Raw genomic sequence first — 14,509 nt, 5'->3', positions numbered from 1 at the left:
ACTTAAGACCATCTTAACCCCTAAAGCTAAACTATCTGGTCTTCAACCCCATCAAAGACTTGAGAAGGAATAAAATTAATTACCTGAGTATACAGGGGGTACAGTTTAGCAGCTTCCCAAATGAGAAGATGACAGAAACAGTTTGCTTCTTGAGCAGTCACCCAAAACTCTCTAAAATGTTGGAGTGTCATCTTCAGTCTACTGGCCCAATATCTCTGACAGACATATTTTTGAGGCAGGAACTTTTGAGGACTTGCTTACTCTGTCTTGGCAGAGTTTGGCCATCGACTCTGCCTTCGTCCAAGGTTGCCCTTTTCTAAGCAGAATTCTGTCTGTGGCAGAAACGAGAACATTTTGCCCAGTGGCTTGTTTGTCACATTTGAAGCCATCTCTATAAGGAGATTCTTTGATGCTTATCATCTTGTTTGAGGTAGGCTGAGTGTTGCCAGGAGTTAACCTGTCTCATTGTCAATGAATCTTTAAAATAATGAAAACATTTTAAAATGCCGTATTCTGTATGTCTCTGAGGTTTTTTGAAGACTTTATCTAACTATTTTCCCTTATTTTTCTATAGAATCATATCTATCTGTTGCGCCTAAGGTGTATGTATATTCTTGTGATAAAAATAGACTAGTAATCGACATGACCATGATTTGATCAACTAATCATTAACTTGTATAACTTATTTATCTTAAACAGCCTGCAATAGCACTTTTAAAGTATTGGAAGCAAACCTTGTATTATAATTGAGTTATATGGCTACAATACCTCACATTAGAGTAGAAATATATATAATGTGTGTGAAGAATAATCTTACATTTGAATTCTATACCATTGTATCTAAAATTAAACTTATTTTACACCTATATACAAAACTCCATACCAGTGGATTAAAAATAACACTGTGAGTGACAATTAAGGCATTAATTTGAGGAGTAGATTCACTAATCTACTTTTTGTTCTATATTCCCTATATATTTCTATATTCCCCCTTCTTTCTTTTCAACCACTCTCTCCAAACCTAAGAATGGAAGATAAAGGAAAAGAAAGACATCCCTGAGTCCAATCTTATTTTCTCTCTAAATAAGACCAATAATAACTTATAACCAACTCCCATTAAAAATAACCCTTTGTAGCCCAAGAAAGCAACCAAAAACCTATTCGACTCCTCTTAAAGGAAGTGGGGCATCATTCTCTTAGGTTTTCCAGCTGATTTGGGACAAATAATACCTTTGTAGGGGCCAAAATAAAATTGGGGAAATGGTTACACAAGCTAGGAATAGCATTTGTGGTCCAGTTTCTAAATGTTGAGAAATTCCAGGCTTAATTAGAGTCCTGTGTTGGACTGAAAACCTGGACCAAATTGGGTTGGACGCTATTTTTTTTAATTCACAGAAATGTATATATTTTAACTTGAAGTAACAGTTTCTAACTTGTTATCATGCCATTGTGAAGGAAATTCTATATTCCACTGATATTTATAGGGAGCCCTAAATGCTAATGACTTTAGCATTTAAGTTAAACCTGGGAGTAAGTCTCAGAATTTCTACCACAGCAAAATAATTACTGTTTTTAGAATTTTGTTGGCACCCTATCCTACCCACTTTGAGTTTAATCAACTATATTTATCCAGGCTTACATAGATACTTAGTTGATCAGTGTACTCTTATGCTGGGAATTGAACCCAGGGTCATTTGTAGGCTAACCACACACTGTAACATTGTTAACCTTTCCATCCTCTAGGAAAAGAACCCAGAGCCTTGTACTCGTGCTATCCTGAGCTGTACCCCAGACCCAGCATTTATTTAAATTATTAATTTGTATCTGTTTATGTATTGTGGTAGGGGCCCATGTGAGGGTCAGGGACAACTTTCAGGAGTTGGTTCTCTCTTTCTACCATGTGGATCCTGGAATCAAAGTAGGTTGTCAGGCTTGGTGACGAGTGCCCTTACATGCAAAGGCATCTTGGTGGCTCCCAGCGTTTAGTTTAAAGGGCTCTATTTATTTTCTCATTTATACTGTACAAACCCATAATTGGCCTCATGGTAAAAGAATGGATAGCAGGCAGAAACTGATCAGTTAGTAGAGGTGGTTGGGGTGGTTTGGGGAAGGGCTCTGAGGATGAACAGGACTTAACAGCTGATGAAAGCAGCTGACCAAAGCTGGGAGGAGATAAACTCCAGACTGCACACTCACCATCCAGGTTAACGGAAATTTAAGTTCTCTGAACGTTGAGTTACAATAGATATTGCAAAGTGACTCAGTGCCCGGCCTGTTGTCTTCGAAGTAAAATCGCACAGGTGTTTTCTCTCACTGCAGAGAATGGCTCTCTGCAGCAATGGTTTGCCATCACCCCTCTGTTCACTTCTGTTTGAAAAATGCCCTGAGGAGTCCTGAAGTCCTGAGGGAGTTCCATTTTTCTCCTATTGACACTTGGTTTGTTTTTTCAAGGGCTTAGTCTTCAAAGAATAGGAGAGGAGGTCTGATGTATTTATAGGTTTAAGGGCTGTCTTTTCAGATGGTGCCCCAGTCGGGCTTTCTGGTGAGGGTCAGCCCTGGAGATGCTGAGCTGAAGAGGAAATGCCTGTTTAGTTTCCCAGATCAAACTGGTACCTGAGATAGAGACAGAACAGAACCGTAGCTCTTCTTGTCCTCACCACTCATCTTCGAAAGCCAGTCTTCATTCTTGCTTGGACAATTAGCTGCTGTCTTTCATCATGTCCAGTAGCATTTAAAACCATCTCAGCTTGGAAGTAAATCTCATCTGTATAAGTACACTGGTGGATAGTGCTGTCTCTCCTCACCAGTGGTCAGCCATTAGAGACCAGGTCCTCCTATGCAGTTTAGGTGACTTTGACTTTATCTAAAATTCTGAGGTGAGAAAAAATAGTTTTCCTATTAGAATTATTAGCTAATAATAATAATTAGTTATAACTAGTAACTAATCATAATTAGAACTATTTTTTTTTTGTTTTGTTTTTCGAGGCAGGGTTTCTCTGTGTAGCCTTGGGTGTCCTAGACTTGCTTTGTAGACCAGGTTGGCCTCAAACTCACAGTAATCTGCCTGCCTCTGACCCCAGCTAATTATCTTTAAAAATTAGTTTTTATAGATGGTGAGATACTGTGTTCATTGAAAATATTTTCTGCTGGTTAAGAATCAAGAAAATAAACATTTTATTACTAGTGTTTCTTAAAGTGAACAGTTTCTTAAATAAACAAAAAGCAACTCTTTTTTTGTTTGTTTGTTTGTTTTTCGAGACAGGATTTCTCTATGTGTAGCCCTGGCTCCCTGGAATCAGTCTGTAGACCAAGCTGGCATCAAGATCTGCCTACCTCTGCCTCTGCCTCTGCCTCTGCCTCCCAAGTGCTGGGATTAAAGGCACATGCCACCATCACCCTACTGAAAAAAAAAAAAACAAAAACAAAACCAAAAAAAACCTCTTTAAAAGAAGACTTAAACACATGCAGTTATGTTCTTAATCTCAACTCCTGTCTGGCTTCCTTTTAGCTCGAAGTATACACAGCTCTTAGAACCACTCACGTTTATTGGCTTGTTCACACCACCTAGGTTTTTATGATTTCTTCTTTGGTTATGACTGAACATCTCCTTAGAAAAACATGCTGCTCTTTGGGAGGCAAGCTGTCTCTTCCTCCCTGAGGCGTGATGACTTTATTGATATGGTACCAGTGCTGACACGGAAAGGAAGAGCGAGTGCTGGAAAACCAAAGAGAAAAGGCGGGGTTTTTTTGTTTTTATTTTTGTTTTTGTTTTTTTTTTACTGACTGGACAGGCTCTTGGCATCAGACGTTTAGAAGCTACTGGCTTAAGTAGCCAGTGGAGGAAATGTGCCACACTGGGTGTAAATGTGACTCTCCAAGCTACAGCTGGCGGGAAGCTGCCACTGGGTTTACATTTGCTGGGGAACGTCATCCTTGGCCACGGCGCAATGAAAGATTCATCATCTTCGAGGGTGACATGGGGCAAAGCAAGGTTTGGTCTCCTTCTATTGCCAGAGGCATTGATGGTTTGGGAAGAAACCAGGCAAGAGTTGGCAGTTCTGACTTACTGAGCTGCCAGCTCTGTCCAAGTAAAAGGCAAGGGGTGGGAGCCCAGGTAAATGAAATGTTTGCCGCTGAAGAAGCCATCGTGGGTTTGAAACCACCGAGGCACATCGCGAACTACCAGGGCCTTGCCCTTAAAGACAGCGCTGTCTCTGTGAATGGCTGCAATTCAGGTTAGGTCCTTGGCATTCCGGACTAGGCATGCAAGAGGGAGACTTTCTTCAGCCGGGCAGCGGTTACATCCGCAGCATTCAGTTCATAAGAAGCACAGTCAGACCACTGTGGAGAATTTGGGCTTTGCTTCGTTTAATATAAAAGGTTGTCATATTTCATAATGACGGGAGCTGCAGACATTACCTCTCGTCGTGGTTAGCAGAGACGCCCTAACTGTGAAGAGAAGTATTTGAATGGAACAAACGGCAGACTTAGTCTCTTAAGAATCCAGCTGCGTCAGTCACTTTAGAAATTGAAAGTCTTGTGATTTAAAAAAAAAAAAATGCTTAATTATGAATATACATCTCTTAGTTTAAGTCTTGTGTTGTGGTTTGAAGTCTAAGTTTTACACATTTAGAAGTGAGTACTTAAATTACATTGTCGTATGATCACCCACTGACCATTACAACAAATGCGCTGTAATATTTGAGATGGTTCCAATTTGTAGAAGTCAGTGAAGCAATGATCTCATGGACTTGCCGGCATCAGATTTGTTTCTTGTTGTTGGTAGATACAAAATACAGAGTGATTCAAAGGAATAAGTGAAGAAAGCAGATGTTTTGAACAGAATGACGGGTGAAAAATACATCATTCGTTAACTGTAGGGTGATAAGAAGAGTCTTAGTATGTGGTGGAATAGAATTTGCAAATGTGTGGGGCTCAGGAGCCCAGCAGTTCTGTTCGGCTAGCAGATAGAGTGTGCCAAGCACCATGTTAAGTGTTAGGAATAAAATATTTGTGAACTGGTCTCTTGACTACAATAGAAAAGATTTCTAATGTGCCTTCCGTTTTTAATTAGGATTTATTGTTTTCTTCTTTTTCGTTAATTTATTATTTTACAATTTCATGCATATAAAAATTTACATTGATTAGGTTTCCCCAGCCCATAACCCTTTCATGTTCCCTCCTACCAAACCCTTTTGTCTCCCCAAGAAGTCCCCCTTAGACTTTCATATCATTTTTCTTTTTTCTTTATTTTTTCATATCTTTTTTTTTTTCTTAAAACAACAACAGCCACAACCACCACCACCACCACCACCACAACAACAAAAACCCTCAATAATTTTTTGGGGAGTATATACAGAAAATAAAATCCATTACCTCTCCAAGAAAATCAATAGAAAGTGTGTTATTTATTTATTTATTTTAGGCCAGTAGTTTTTGGTTTTACCCTTGGTCTCTGGGTTATCTAGTCTCTGGTTCTTGGTCACCCGAGCAGTATCAGGTAAGGGTTCCAGCTCATGAAGTGGGCCTTAAGTCAAATTAGGGTTTTGGTTGGTTACACCCACAAGGTCTGTGCCGCTATTGCTCTAGCATATTTTGCAGGCAGAACAAATTGTAGACCTAAGGTTTTGTGGTTGGGTTGGTGTTTATATTGTTCTTTTTGGTAGCCTACAGAGTAGCTTTCCATGCCAAGACACTAGAACAAGAGGGCGAATGTTCCATGTAGGCACCAGCTCGACCTCTCCATGTTGAATGAACTGTGTGGGTGAGTTGCCTTCAGCTATGGGACTTGCTGTCAGTTTATGGAAAACAACCTATTGTCTTGGCAACAGCCTAGGTTGTTTGGGGATTTTCACTGGACCCTTTCAGCCAACAACTCAAGTGTATGAAACCCAGTCCTGGCACTGGAAGCTCTGTTTGTGACAAGAGATGGCCAGTTGGGGTGACATCTTCTTCCTTATTTGCATGGTTCACTAGGACCACCTTTGTATATTATAGCAAGTTTCACTGCACTAGGTTTCCACACCACCCCTCAAATGCCCTTCAGTTCTGGCTGTCTCTCCCCTCCTTCCCTCCCTCCCACAATCACATCTCCCTCTCCCTTCCCACAGTATCCTTCTGTTCCAACTCTCCTTCCCCCTGGCTCTAGTCCACCCATGAAATCTATTCTATTTCTCCCTCCCTGAGAGCTCCATGTGACTCTCCTGCCCCCGCCAGTCCCTGGAAAGTATATTTTAAAGTGAATAATTGGAATTTTCGTTTCATGTTTTAAGTCTCACAAACTTGCACAAATGATCAGAATGGAAGAAGCTAGGCTGGATCTGAGGCAAAGACAAGATTAAGTCTCAGTGTGTACAGTGGTTTGGTTTCTAATGCTCACTACCTCACTATAGCCTTCTGCAATAGACAGTGTGATGTTTATTTCTCAGAGAAGGGGCTTGCCCAAATCAGAAACCTTGACTTGGCCTGTCTTCCTGGTTACTGGAGAGCAGAGCTAGAAGCTGACCAAAGTGTGTTTTTTGCCTGGAGCTACAAGCAAAACCACTCTCCCTCTAATCTGTCCTCAGGCACCACAGGCCCCAGCGTCTGCTTGTTCAGATTCCTGTATTCAGTATATAAAGCTAAGGAGGCAGGCTCTGCCATCCTATTGGCTGTAATGAGCCTGCCACTGATGAGTCTCATGGTGTTGAGATGTTCTGGTGCTTCACTAATGGTGAGACAAAACAGAAGGTGCAGAAAGCGGGTCCAGAGCAGATACATGATCAGCAGGGAACTCTATCAGCCCACCATCACCGACCAAAGCAGGACCTCACCGCAAGTGTTTCTAGAGGGCACCTGCAAGGCAGGTCTTCTAGTCTGAAAGTCCCCAGTTCAGATGCCCTCTAGAAACAGAGAGTGCAGCCTTTTCTCAGCAGCCCAGGTGTGCTAGGGAGTCTAGAAATCAGCTGGACAAAGCAATATAATCTCCTCCCCAATTAGTTTTAGCCAACTATCTCAGTTTTTGTTTTCTCTCTCTGCAGTCCTAGGAATCAAATGCAGGACCCTAATTATGCTAAGCCAGTGCTCTATTACTGCACTAACTCCCTGGTCCTACCTGCATCTTAAAATAAGGCCAGATGCTTTTTTTTTTTTTTAAGCTTCTCCTCTCTATGAACTAGCTCATAGGTATCTTAGGTATATAACACAATTCTCATTTCCTACAAAATAGTAAATATGCCCAGCAGTGGGGCCCTCCAGTGGCGTAGCCAGTTAGCACACTTTTCTTGTTTGATTGCCAGCACTGAGGCATAAGTATAGAATAATTTCAGACAGAAATAAGGATATAAAGTTTTGCCTTGCAGGAAAAAAAGGGGGTTGGAATAATGGGGAACTAGAATCACATTTAAAAGCACTGTTGAAAAAGCTGAACTTGGGGCAGGAGAGATGGCTCAGAGGTTAAGAGCACTGGCTGCTCTTCCAATGGTCCTGAGTTCAATTCCCACCAACCACATGGTGGCTCATAACCATCTTTAATGAGATCTGGTGCCCTCTTCTGGCCTGCAGGCAGAACACTGTATGCATAATAAATAAAACTTTTTTAAAAAGTGAAAAAGAAAAAGCTGAACTATAAAATGTGTCACCTGTTTGACAGAGCTACACAAAAGACCTTTCAAACAAAGTTTGCTTTTTGGATAATGCTGATGAAATAAATCATCGTAAGGGTTCATGATTCATAAATATGTAAATACTTATGTATACTTTTACAGTAATAGCTACTGGAGAAGTGAAGGTATTTACAAAACCCATGTTGCAGGATCCCTTTTCAGTCTAGCTGCTTCTGTGTTGGCAACATTAGGGATGTCAAGACATCCCTTTTGTCAGGGATGTCAGACCTTTTACCCTTAACCTCCCGTCACAGGTAGAAGTGTGAGAGATACTGATGACTTTTCATTAATTCCCTTCTGGTAGAAAACTGGAAGGTCATTCCAATCCCACCAGCCATTCCCATCAACTGGCCTAGAAGATGACATTAAAACTGTGACTCAGGAAGAGGCGGTTGGCCCAGGCCATGGAAAGGGACAATAGTTATTCCAGGCTGCAGCTGCCTCACCAGGTAGGCTGTGTAGTCTGAGAGGTGGCACAGGACAAACGCTGTATGTGCTTTCTATTGCCTCTTGATCTCCAAGTGTAACTGCTGGAAGCAGTCAACTATCAGATGAACCACAGAAACCAGCCTCCATGCTCACCATTTTCATGGCCACCACTGCCACAGCCAAGGCCAAAGGCTGTGCTGGTGTCTCCCCAACTCTGGTGTGTGTGCATGTGCACCCCACCTCACTGCATTAACTCGGACTGCATGCATGAATATGCATGGGGGATTATGAGGAAGGACAGTTTCCCTGGGAATGCACCACAAGGAATATGACCCCACCCAGGAAACATTAGCTTGCCTGTCACTCCTCAGGGAAGGGTAGGGACCTCATGAGTTCTTCCACCATTGCTATCCATGATGGGCCCAGTCTCGTGCAGGTAACTATTGCTGCTGTGTGATCAGAGTGCAGAGAACAGCTCTCCAAAACACTCCTCACCGTTTTTTAGCTCTTACATTCTTTCTGCCCCTTCTTCCCCAATATTCCCAAAGCATTGGAGTTGGGGGTGGGGGTAGGGGTGCAGGGTGGACATAGATGTCCTATTTAGGGCTGGGCATTTAACAGTCACTTGTTCTTGGTTGTGAGTCTCTGAAGTGACCATTGCTCACTGCAAAAAGAGGCTTCTCTAAGGCCCAGAGCAGCACTAACCTATAGGCAATATGTAAATAGTCAGGAAACAGTTTGATATTATGTGCGTTTAGCAAATCAAGAATAAAAGCTTCCCTGCTGGGGTCTCTGAGCTCCCGAGTCATGAGCTTTTGGTTGGGTTTACAGAACCAGGCATGAATTCCCTTCCAAGGAGGAGACCTCAAGTCCAACCAGAAAGTGGCCAGTGACCCACCATAAGAGTCAATGCAATAGATGGATTGTAGCTCACAGCATTCCCGGGCGGGTAAGGCTGAGGATAGCCTTTCTGCCCCCCCCCCCCCCCGGCAGCCTTTCACAGAACCTTCTAGCACGACAGATCTAGCTGTCAGGGAGAAAGTTTCCAGGCTAGTTCTAGCCTGACTTCTCAATGTCCTGCAACACAATTGTGTGGGCTCGTCCAAAGGGCGCTACCATCTAATTCTGCTGGGCAACCAGGAGCAGGGGCTGCAGCTTGCATCATTTTGTGGCCCCTGTGATTTCCCTGAACATGAATCAGAGGGTGGTACCCTGCACCTGGCACTGTTATTTTCATATAATAACCTGTGTCCCCTGAGAACAACACCACCCGCCCACTTAAAGTACTTTGGGGAGATGTTTCTTGGTAGTGGCTTAATTTCTATTTCGATATTGGGAAGAATACACCACACTGTTGAAATGTCTAGCTGATAGAATTATTTTCTTTACTAGAAGTCTGTAACTGAGTGTTTTAAAGTGGGGTTCTAGGGATTGAACACAGGGCATCACACATATGCAGTGTGGGATGCTTAAATCCTTCAAGCCCAAGATTCTTGACTCTTCCCGAAGTTCGAATATATTCCATTTATTCCATATGTCAAGAGTAACTTACTTTGGAGCTGGTGGCACTTGCCACACAGGTGACCTGAATTACCATGGAACCCACATGGTAAAAGGAAAGAAACAACTTCCAAACCTGTTCTCTGACCTCCCCATGTTCCCGTATACACACACACATGCCTGCCTACACATGTGCACATGCGCACTCTCACATCAATCAATAAATGCAGTAAAAACTCCTCCCTTAAAAAAAAAGAAAAAGATGGCTTGCTTTTCACTGTCCAGTGCCTGTTCTCTTCTTACTCTCAGAACTCCTCATAGTCACATATCATAACTGTTGTTCTGTACTTTTTGTTTGTTTTCGAGACAGGGTCCCTCTGTGTAGCCCTGCCCATTCTGGACTTGTTTTGTAGACCAGGCTGGCCTCGAACTCACAGAGGCTCACCTGCCTCTGCCTCTCAGAGTACTGGGATTACAGGTGTGCACCACCATGCCTTTAAAAAATATGTATTTATTTTTACTTTACACGTGTTGGTGTTTTGCCTGCATGGGGGTGTTGAATCCCCTGCAGTGGTTTGTACTTTTCAGAGACAGAGAGCGTGGATTTGCCTACTCCTGTCCTGGTCACATTTGCTTATTGTCCATTTAGTCTTTTCTCAGAGTATTTAGTATCTCAGGTTTTCCCTTTTCCACAGACTGCAAAGATCATTATCACATAGGCCCCCCAGTACCCATGCTTTGGGGGAGAACTCAGAGGGCTGGAGGCTTTCACTAGAAAGTAAGAGTGGCCCCTCGGGTTGGTCAGCTGCCTGCTCACAACCTAAGGTGGGTCAGCTTCAGCTTTCCCAGTGAAGTCATTCAGAATTTGTCTGGTTTGTTATTAACCTTCCCATCACCTTTTGGTTTTCTTGATTTTTCTATAATTTCTCTCTCTCTCTCTCTCTCTCTCTCTCTCTCTCTCTCTCTCTCTCTGTGTGTGTGTGTGTGTGTGTGTTTGTGTTGCAGCAGGTGGCTGTGTCATAGCGTGTGTGTGAAGGTTCAGAGGGCAACTCTTTGGAGCTGGTTCTCTCTTTCCACCTCTGTGTTGGTTCTAGGGTTTGAACTCCAACAGCCAGGCTTCCATAGTGGCTGGGTAAGTGCAATTACCCACCATTTACCATGGCCTTTCTCCTTTTTTCCTTCATCTTAATGAAAATTCCATAGCTTCTCATTCTCATAGGAGCCCTATGATTCTAAGGACTTTTGAGAGACTGTATCACATTTTCACACTCAGTTATTATTTAATCTTGGAAAAGAGACACTTTTGTAGGAGTCTGAGTAATTTGCAAGGGTGTGTGTGACTATGTTTGCTGTGCCTTTCCATACCCTGACTTCTGTTTTCCCTCACCTAATTCAAGTACACAAAGACACAGCACTTCTGCGTTCTAAGTCCCGTGCTAACTGTGCAGTCATCACAAAAGTGTCTCAGACAGCTTTTGCCTGCAAGCATTTTCTGATCTTGTTGTGTGAAAGAACTAGTAAGTGCTGCAAAGCTGTCACACAAAATTAGTATAATTTCTGTTTCCATTTTTACACTTCGCCTAAATTTATCTTACGCTTTCGAATCACTGTGCTGTAGAATAATGGAGGACAAAGAGGGTAAAAGCAAAACCCACAGCTGAAGACACTGCTGCGTTGCTAGTGAGTAGGTGTGTTGCAAACTACACAGGGCACATGCTGAGTCCACAGCACCGCTGGCTGGGGGATGCAGTCACAGCACTATGTTCTTTTAACTTCGTGGTTGTCCATACACTCTGATGAAGCACTAACCATCTTTGACAACTATCTCCTGCGCAGAAAGATCCCCTACAAGGCACACGACTAAACTTAGCTGAAAATGAATATTCTGTGTTTCTTGACAGTAATACTGGCTGTCTTTCAGTCGTCACTGTGTCACACTCACAGAGCCTAACAGTACAGGAATTGTTACAACACACATGGTTAAGGCAGTTGTGATGCGGAGGGACACCTCTCTAAATCTTTGCTTTCAGTAAATTTGTTCACAGATCTCATTGGTTAGCCCCATGGAAAAAAAAGACAAATCCGTGGTTTTGTGTAGAAATCGAGGGAAGAAACAAGCAGTTAATTTCTTTGAGATGTTCAGTTAGCAATTAATTTCTTTGGAATGCTTGTGTGGTCCCTCAGCCAACATTACTGATGACTAATTCCTGGTCTTAACAACAGTGACACCCTACCCCCCGCTGCCATGCCAGCTCAAATGTGTTCTTCACAAGTCAAGAAGAACCCCAGCCAGTGAACTCAGGCAGCTCTGCTAGATGTGCTGGAAGTTTCAAGGCCACCATATCTTTGACATCATCTCTTTGGACTGTACTTGAGGCCGTTACCTCATAGTGAGCACAGAGCGATCCCTGATGACACCAACATACCAGTAACTGTTACAGAAATATCACAGGCCCAGGCTCTCACATGAGGAGTCTCTGGCCAAGAGGGTTGCTGAAATGCAGGGTGTGAGGAAGACGAGCAAGCCAGTATCTGAGCTTTATTTCTAATAAAAGAAAGAAAACACGAACAAAACTTTGACTTCAACCCAAATTCCAGCTTGTTTTCTTCACAGAGGCCATTTGTTTTGAGTTTGTCCATGCACAATCAAACCTTTTTCTTCTCAGCTTATTGTCACATACTTTTAAAAGAACAGTGATCGCCTTCTGATCTGCCCTCCCTCTCTGTGCTTCTCTATTGTTTTGGAGCAGAAATATGACTTTAAATAACTCTAATACTTTGGATTATATTTGGATGCTTGGCTGGCCGGGTTGAGCTTTGCTTATCCCAGCTGGAGGGTAAAGTGAAGGAAGCGGGAAGCAGCGCGCCAAGCTTTGTCCGTCTTTTTAGTGCTGCTGCCTTCCTAAGGCCTTACTTAGTGATGTGGGAACACCTCTGCATTAGGACTTGGGCTTTACAGAGAGAAGGAAGCACAGGGAGTTGAGGGTGAGAGCCACTGAGCCTTTGCTCAGTGGAGGGCTATAGGCAGCGGGCCACAGCCTCAGGCTTAGTGGGTTTATCTGTCCCATCTCTGCACGATGGTAGCTAGGAATGGGCTGTGATGGAGTTTTTACACCATGCGGATCCACAAATGCTGCCAGTCAATGTTGAGTGGTTGAGGGGGTGCTAGTCTTTCTCTTTCCCTCCCTCTCTCCCTCCCTCCCTCCCTCCCTCCCTCCATTCTCCTCTCCTTTCCTTTCTTTGTCTTATTCCTTCCTAACCTATACATGAAGTATGTGTCCAGTTAAGCTTCACCAAATTTCTCACAAGTCATCAGCACAAAATGACATCTCATAATGTGTTAAGAAGATCCTCTGTGTCATCCCTAAACGGTAGCTTAGGGACAGGAAATGTCTCTGTTTCATAATGTCCATGAGCAATCCTTTACAGTGCCACTAAATAGAGTCCAATGTGTGAAAAAAAAAAAAAAAGAGGCACTTTCTACAGCTGGATTTCATGTCTCCCTAAGAAGCTTAAGAAGTGGCCTCTGTTCCCATCTCTGAGACTCTAGGGCAAACTGTGTCGACTCTAATTATTATGGTTTCCATGAACCTGAGTGGTGAGATTCTGGCTCTACCATTGCTCTTGGCATACAGGAAGTTTGGTGCATTGGCATTAAACCCTGAGGCTTCTGAGCTTTGCTGTTCCTTGATACTCCTGGAAGTATCTTGTTTTGTTTTGTTTTTTAAGAAAAGGTTTCTCTGTGTAGGCCAGGATGTTCTGGAACTCACTCTGTAGAGCAGGATGGCTTTGAGCTCTCAGAGACCTGCCTGTTTCCTCTCCCAAATGCTGGGACTACAGGTGTGTGCCACTACTGCCTGGTTCCATTGATAGAATCTTAGCCACCTCAATGATAAGAAGGCCCTGTGGTAGAAACATAGACCAGGAAATGAAAACATGTCTCTCTAGGTGTTAGGACAGCATTAGGAACACAGATTTTCATTTTCATCCTGGAGAGTTCTAGAAATGTCCTAGGAGGGTATTTGAGTAAAACCTAGAAGTCCCTAGTTCTAAGTGGAAGTGGCACATGAGAGGTTAAAATCTTATACCTAGGTTACTATAATTCAAAGATCTAGTTTTAATTCTTATTCTGTAAAACTAAGGGGTAAAAACTATGGAATTTGTGTTGAATCAGACATGATTTACTTGAAAAAAATTAAATTAGGGTATCACTAGGTAGCTCAGGCTAGCTTAGAATGCATTATGTAGCCTAAGCTGTCTGGAGACTTGTGATCCTCCTGCCTCAGCCTGCGGAGTACTGGCCTTGCAGGTGTGGGCCACCATGCCTAGCAATCGTGTCTTTACTAATTAAGCCCCAACAATAATTCACACATTCACTCATGTTCCGAGATGGAAGTGAAAGAGACTCTTCATCTGAGGACAAGTGGACACAGCTTTCTTCAGGGTCTTCGGAGTTGCCACTGCGTTAGGATTCTAGTTTGTTTCTTGACCAACCAATGGCTAGAGCACCGAGTACATTTTCAACTTTTAATTGATTACATTAAAAATTAATCCCTGAGGGGAAATTATAGTACTCAGTACAGGGGAGGCTCTCTGTAATTTTTTTTTTACGAACTGGCTTGCAGTAGTAATATAAACTCCCTTCTTAATAATGAACTAAAATAAGAGTTGACCTTGAAATAACTCATTTAGCCAATGAGCTAGCAGAGGCAGAAAATCTCCTGTTTTTCCAGCTCAGCCCATGACTTTCCTTCTCATCTGAAGCAGTTTCACTAGACTGGGAAGCCCCTGATGACAGTAACAACCCGTGCTTATTTTTTGCTACCAAGTTCCTGGCACTCTCAGATCACCCAGTCAACAGAGAAAGAGGGCTCTGAGGTTTGTTCACACATGTGATGGATGGTATCTGTGCGACTGCCCTCCATTCCGTCCTTAAA

The 14,509-nt window shown here is 42.8% G+C and overlaps 1 protein-coding gene across 5 annotated transcripts in view; it reads left to right on the top strand.

Annotated features, from left to right (window-relative positions):
* The window catches only part of Filip1 (filamin A interacting protein 1), a 155,809-nt gene that overhangs the window by 37,650 nt on the left and 103,650 nt on the right, over positions 1-14,509 (top strand). The window lies entirely within an intron of this gene.

Source organism: Acomys russatus, chromosome 32 (assembly GCF_903995435.1).
Source record: "Acomys russatus chromosome 32, mAcoRus1.1, whole genome shotgun sequence".
In the NCBI taxonomy this organism is placed as follows: Eukaryota; Metazoa; Chordata; class Mammalia; order Rodentia; family Muridae; genus Acomys; species Acomys russatus.
This window is presented reverse-complemented; position numbering and strand designations above follow the sequence as displayed.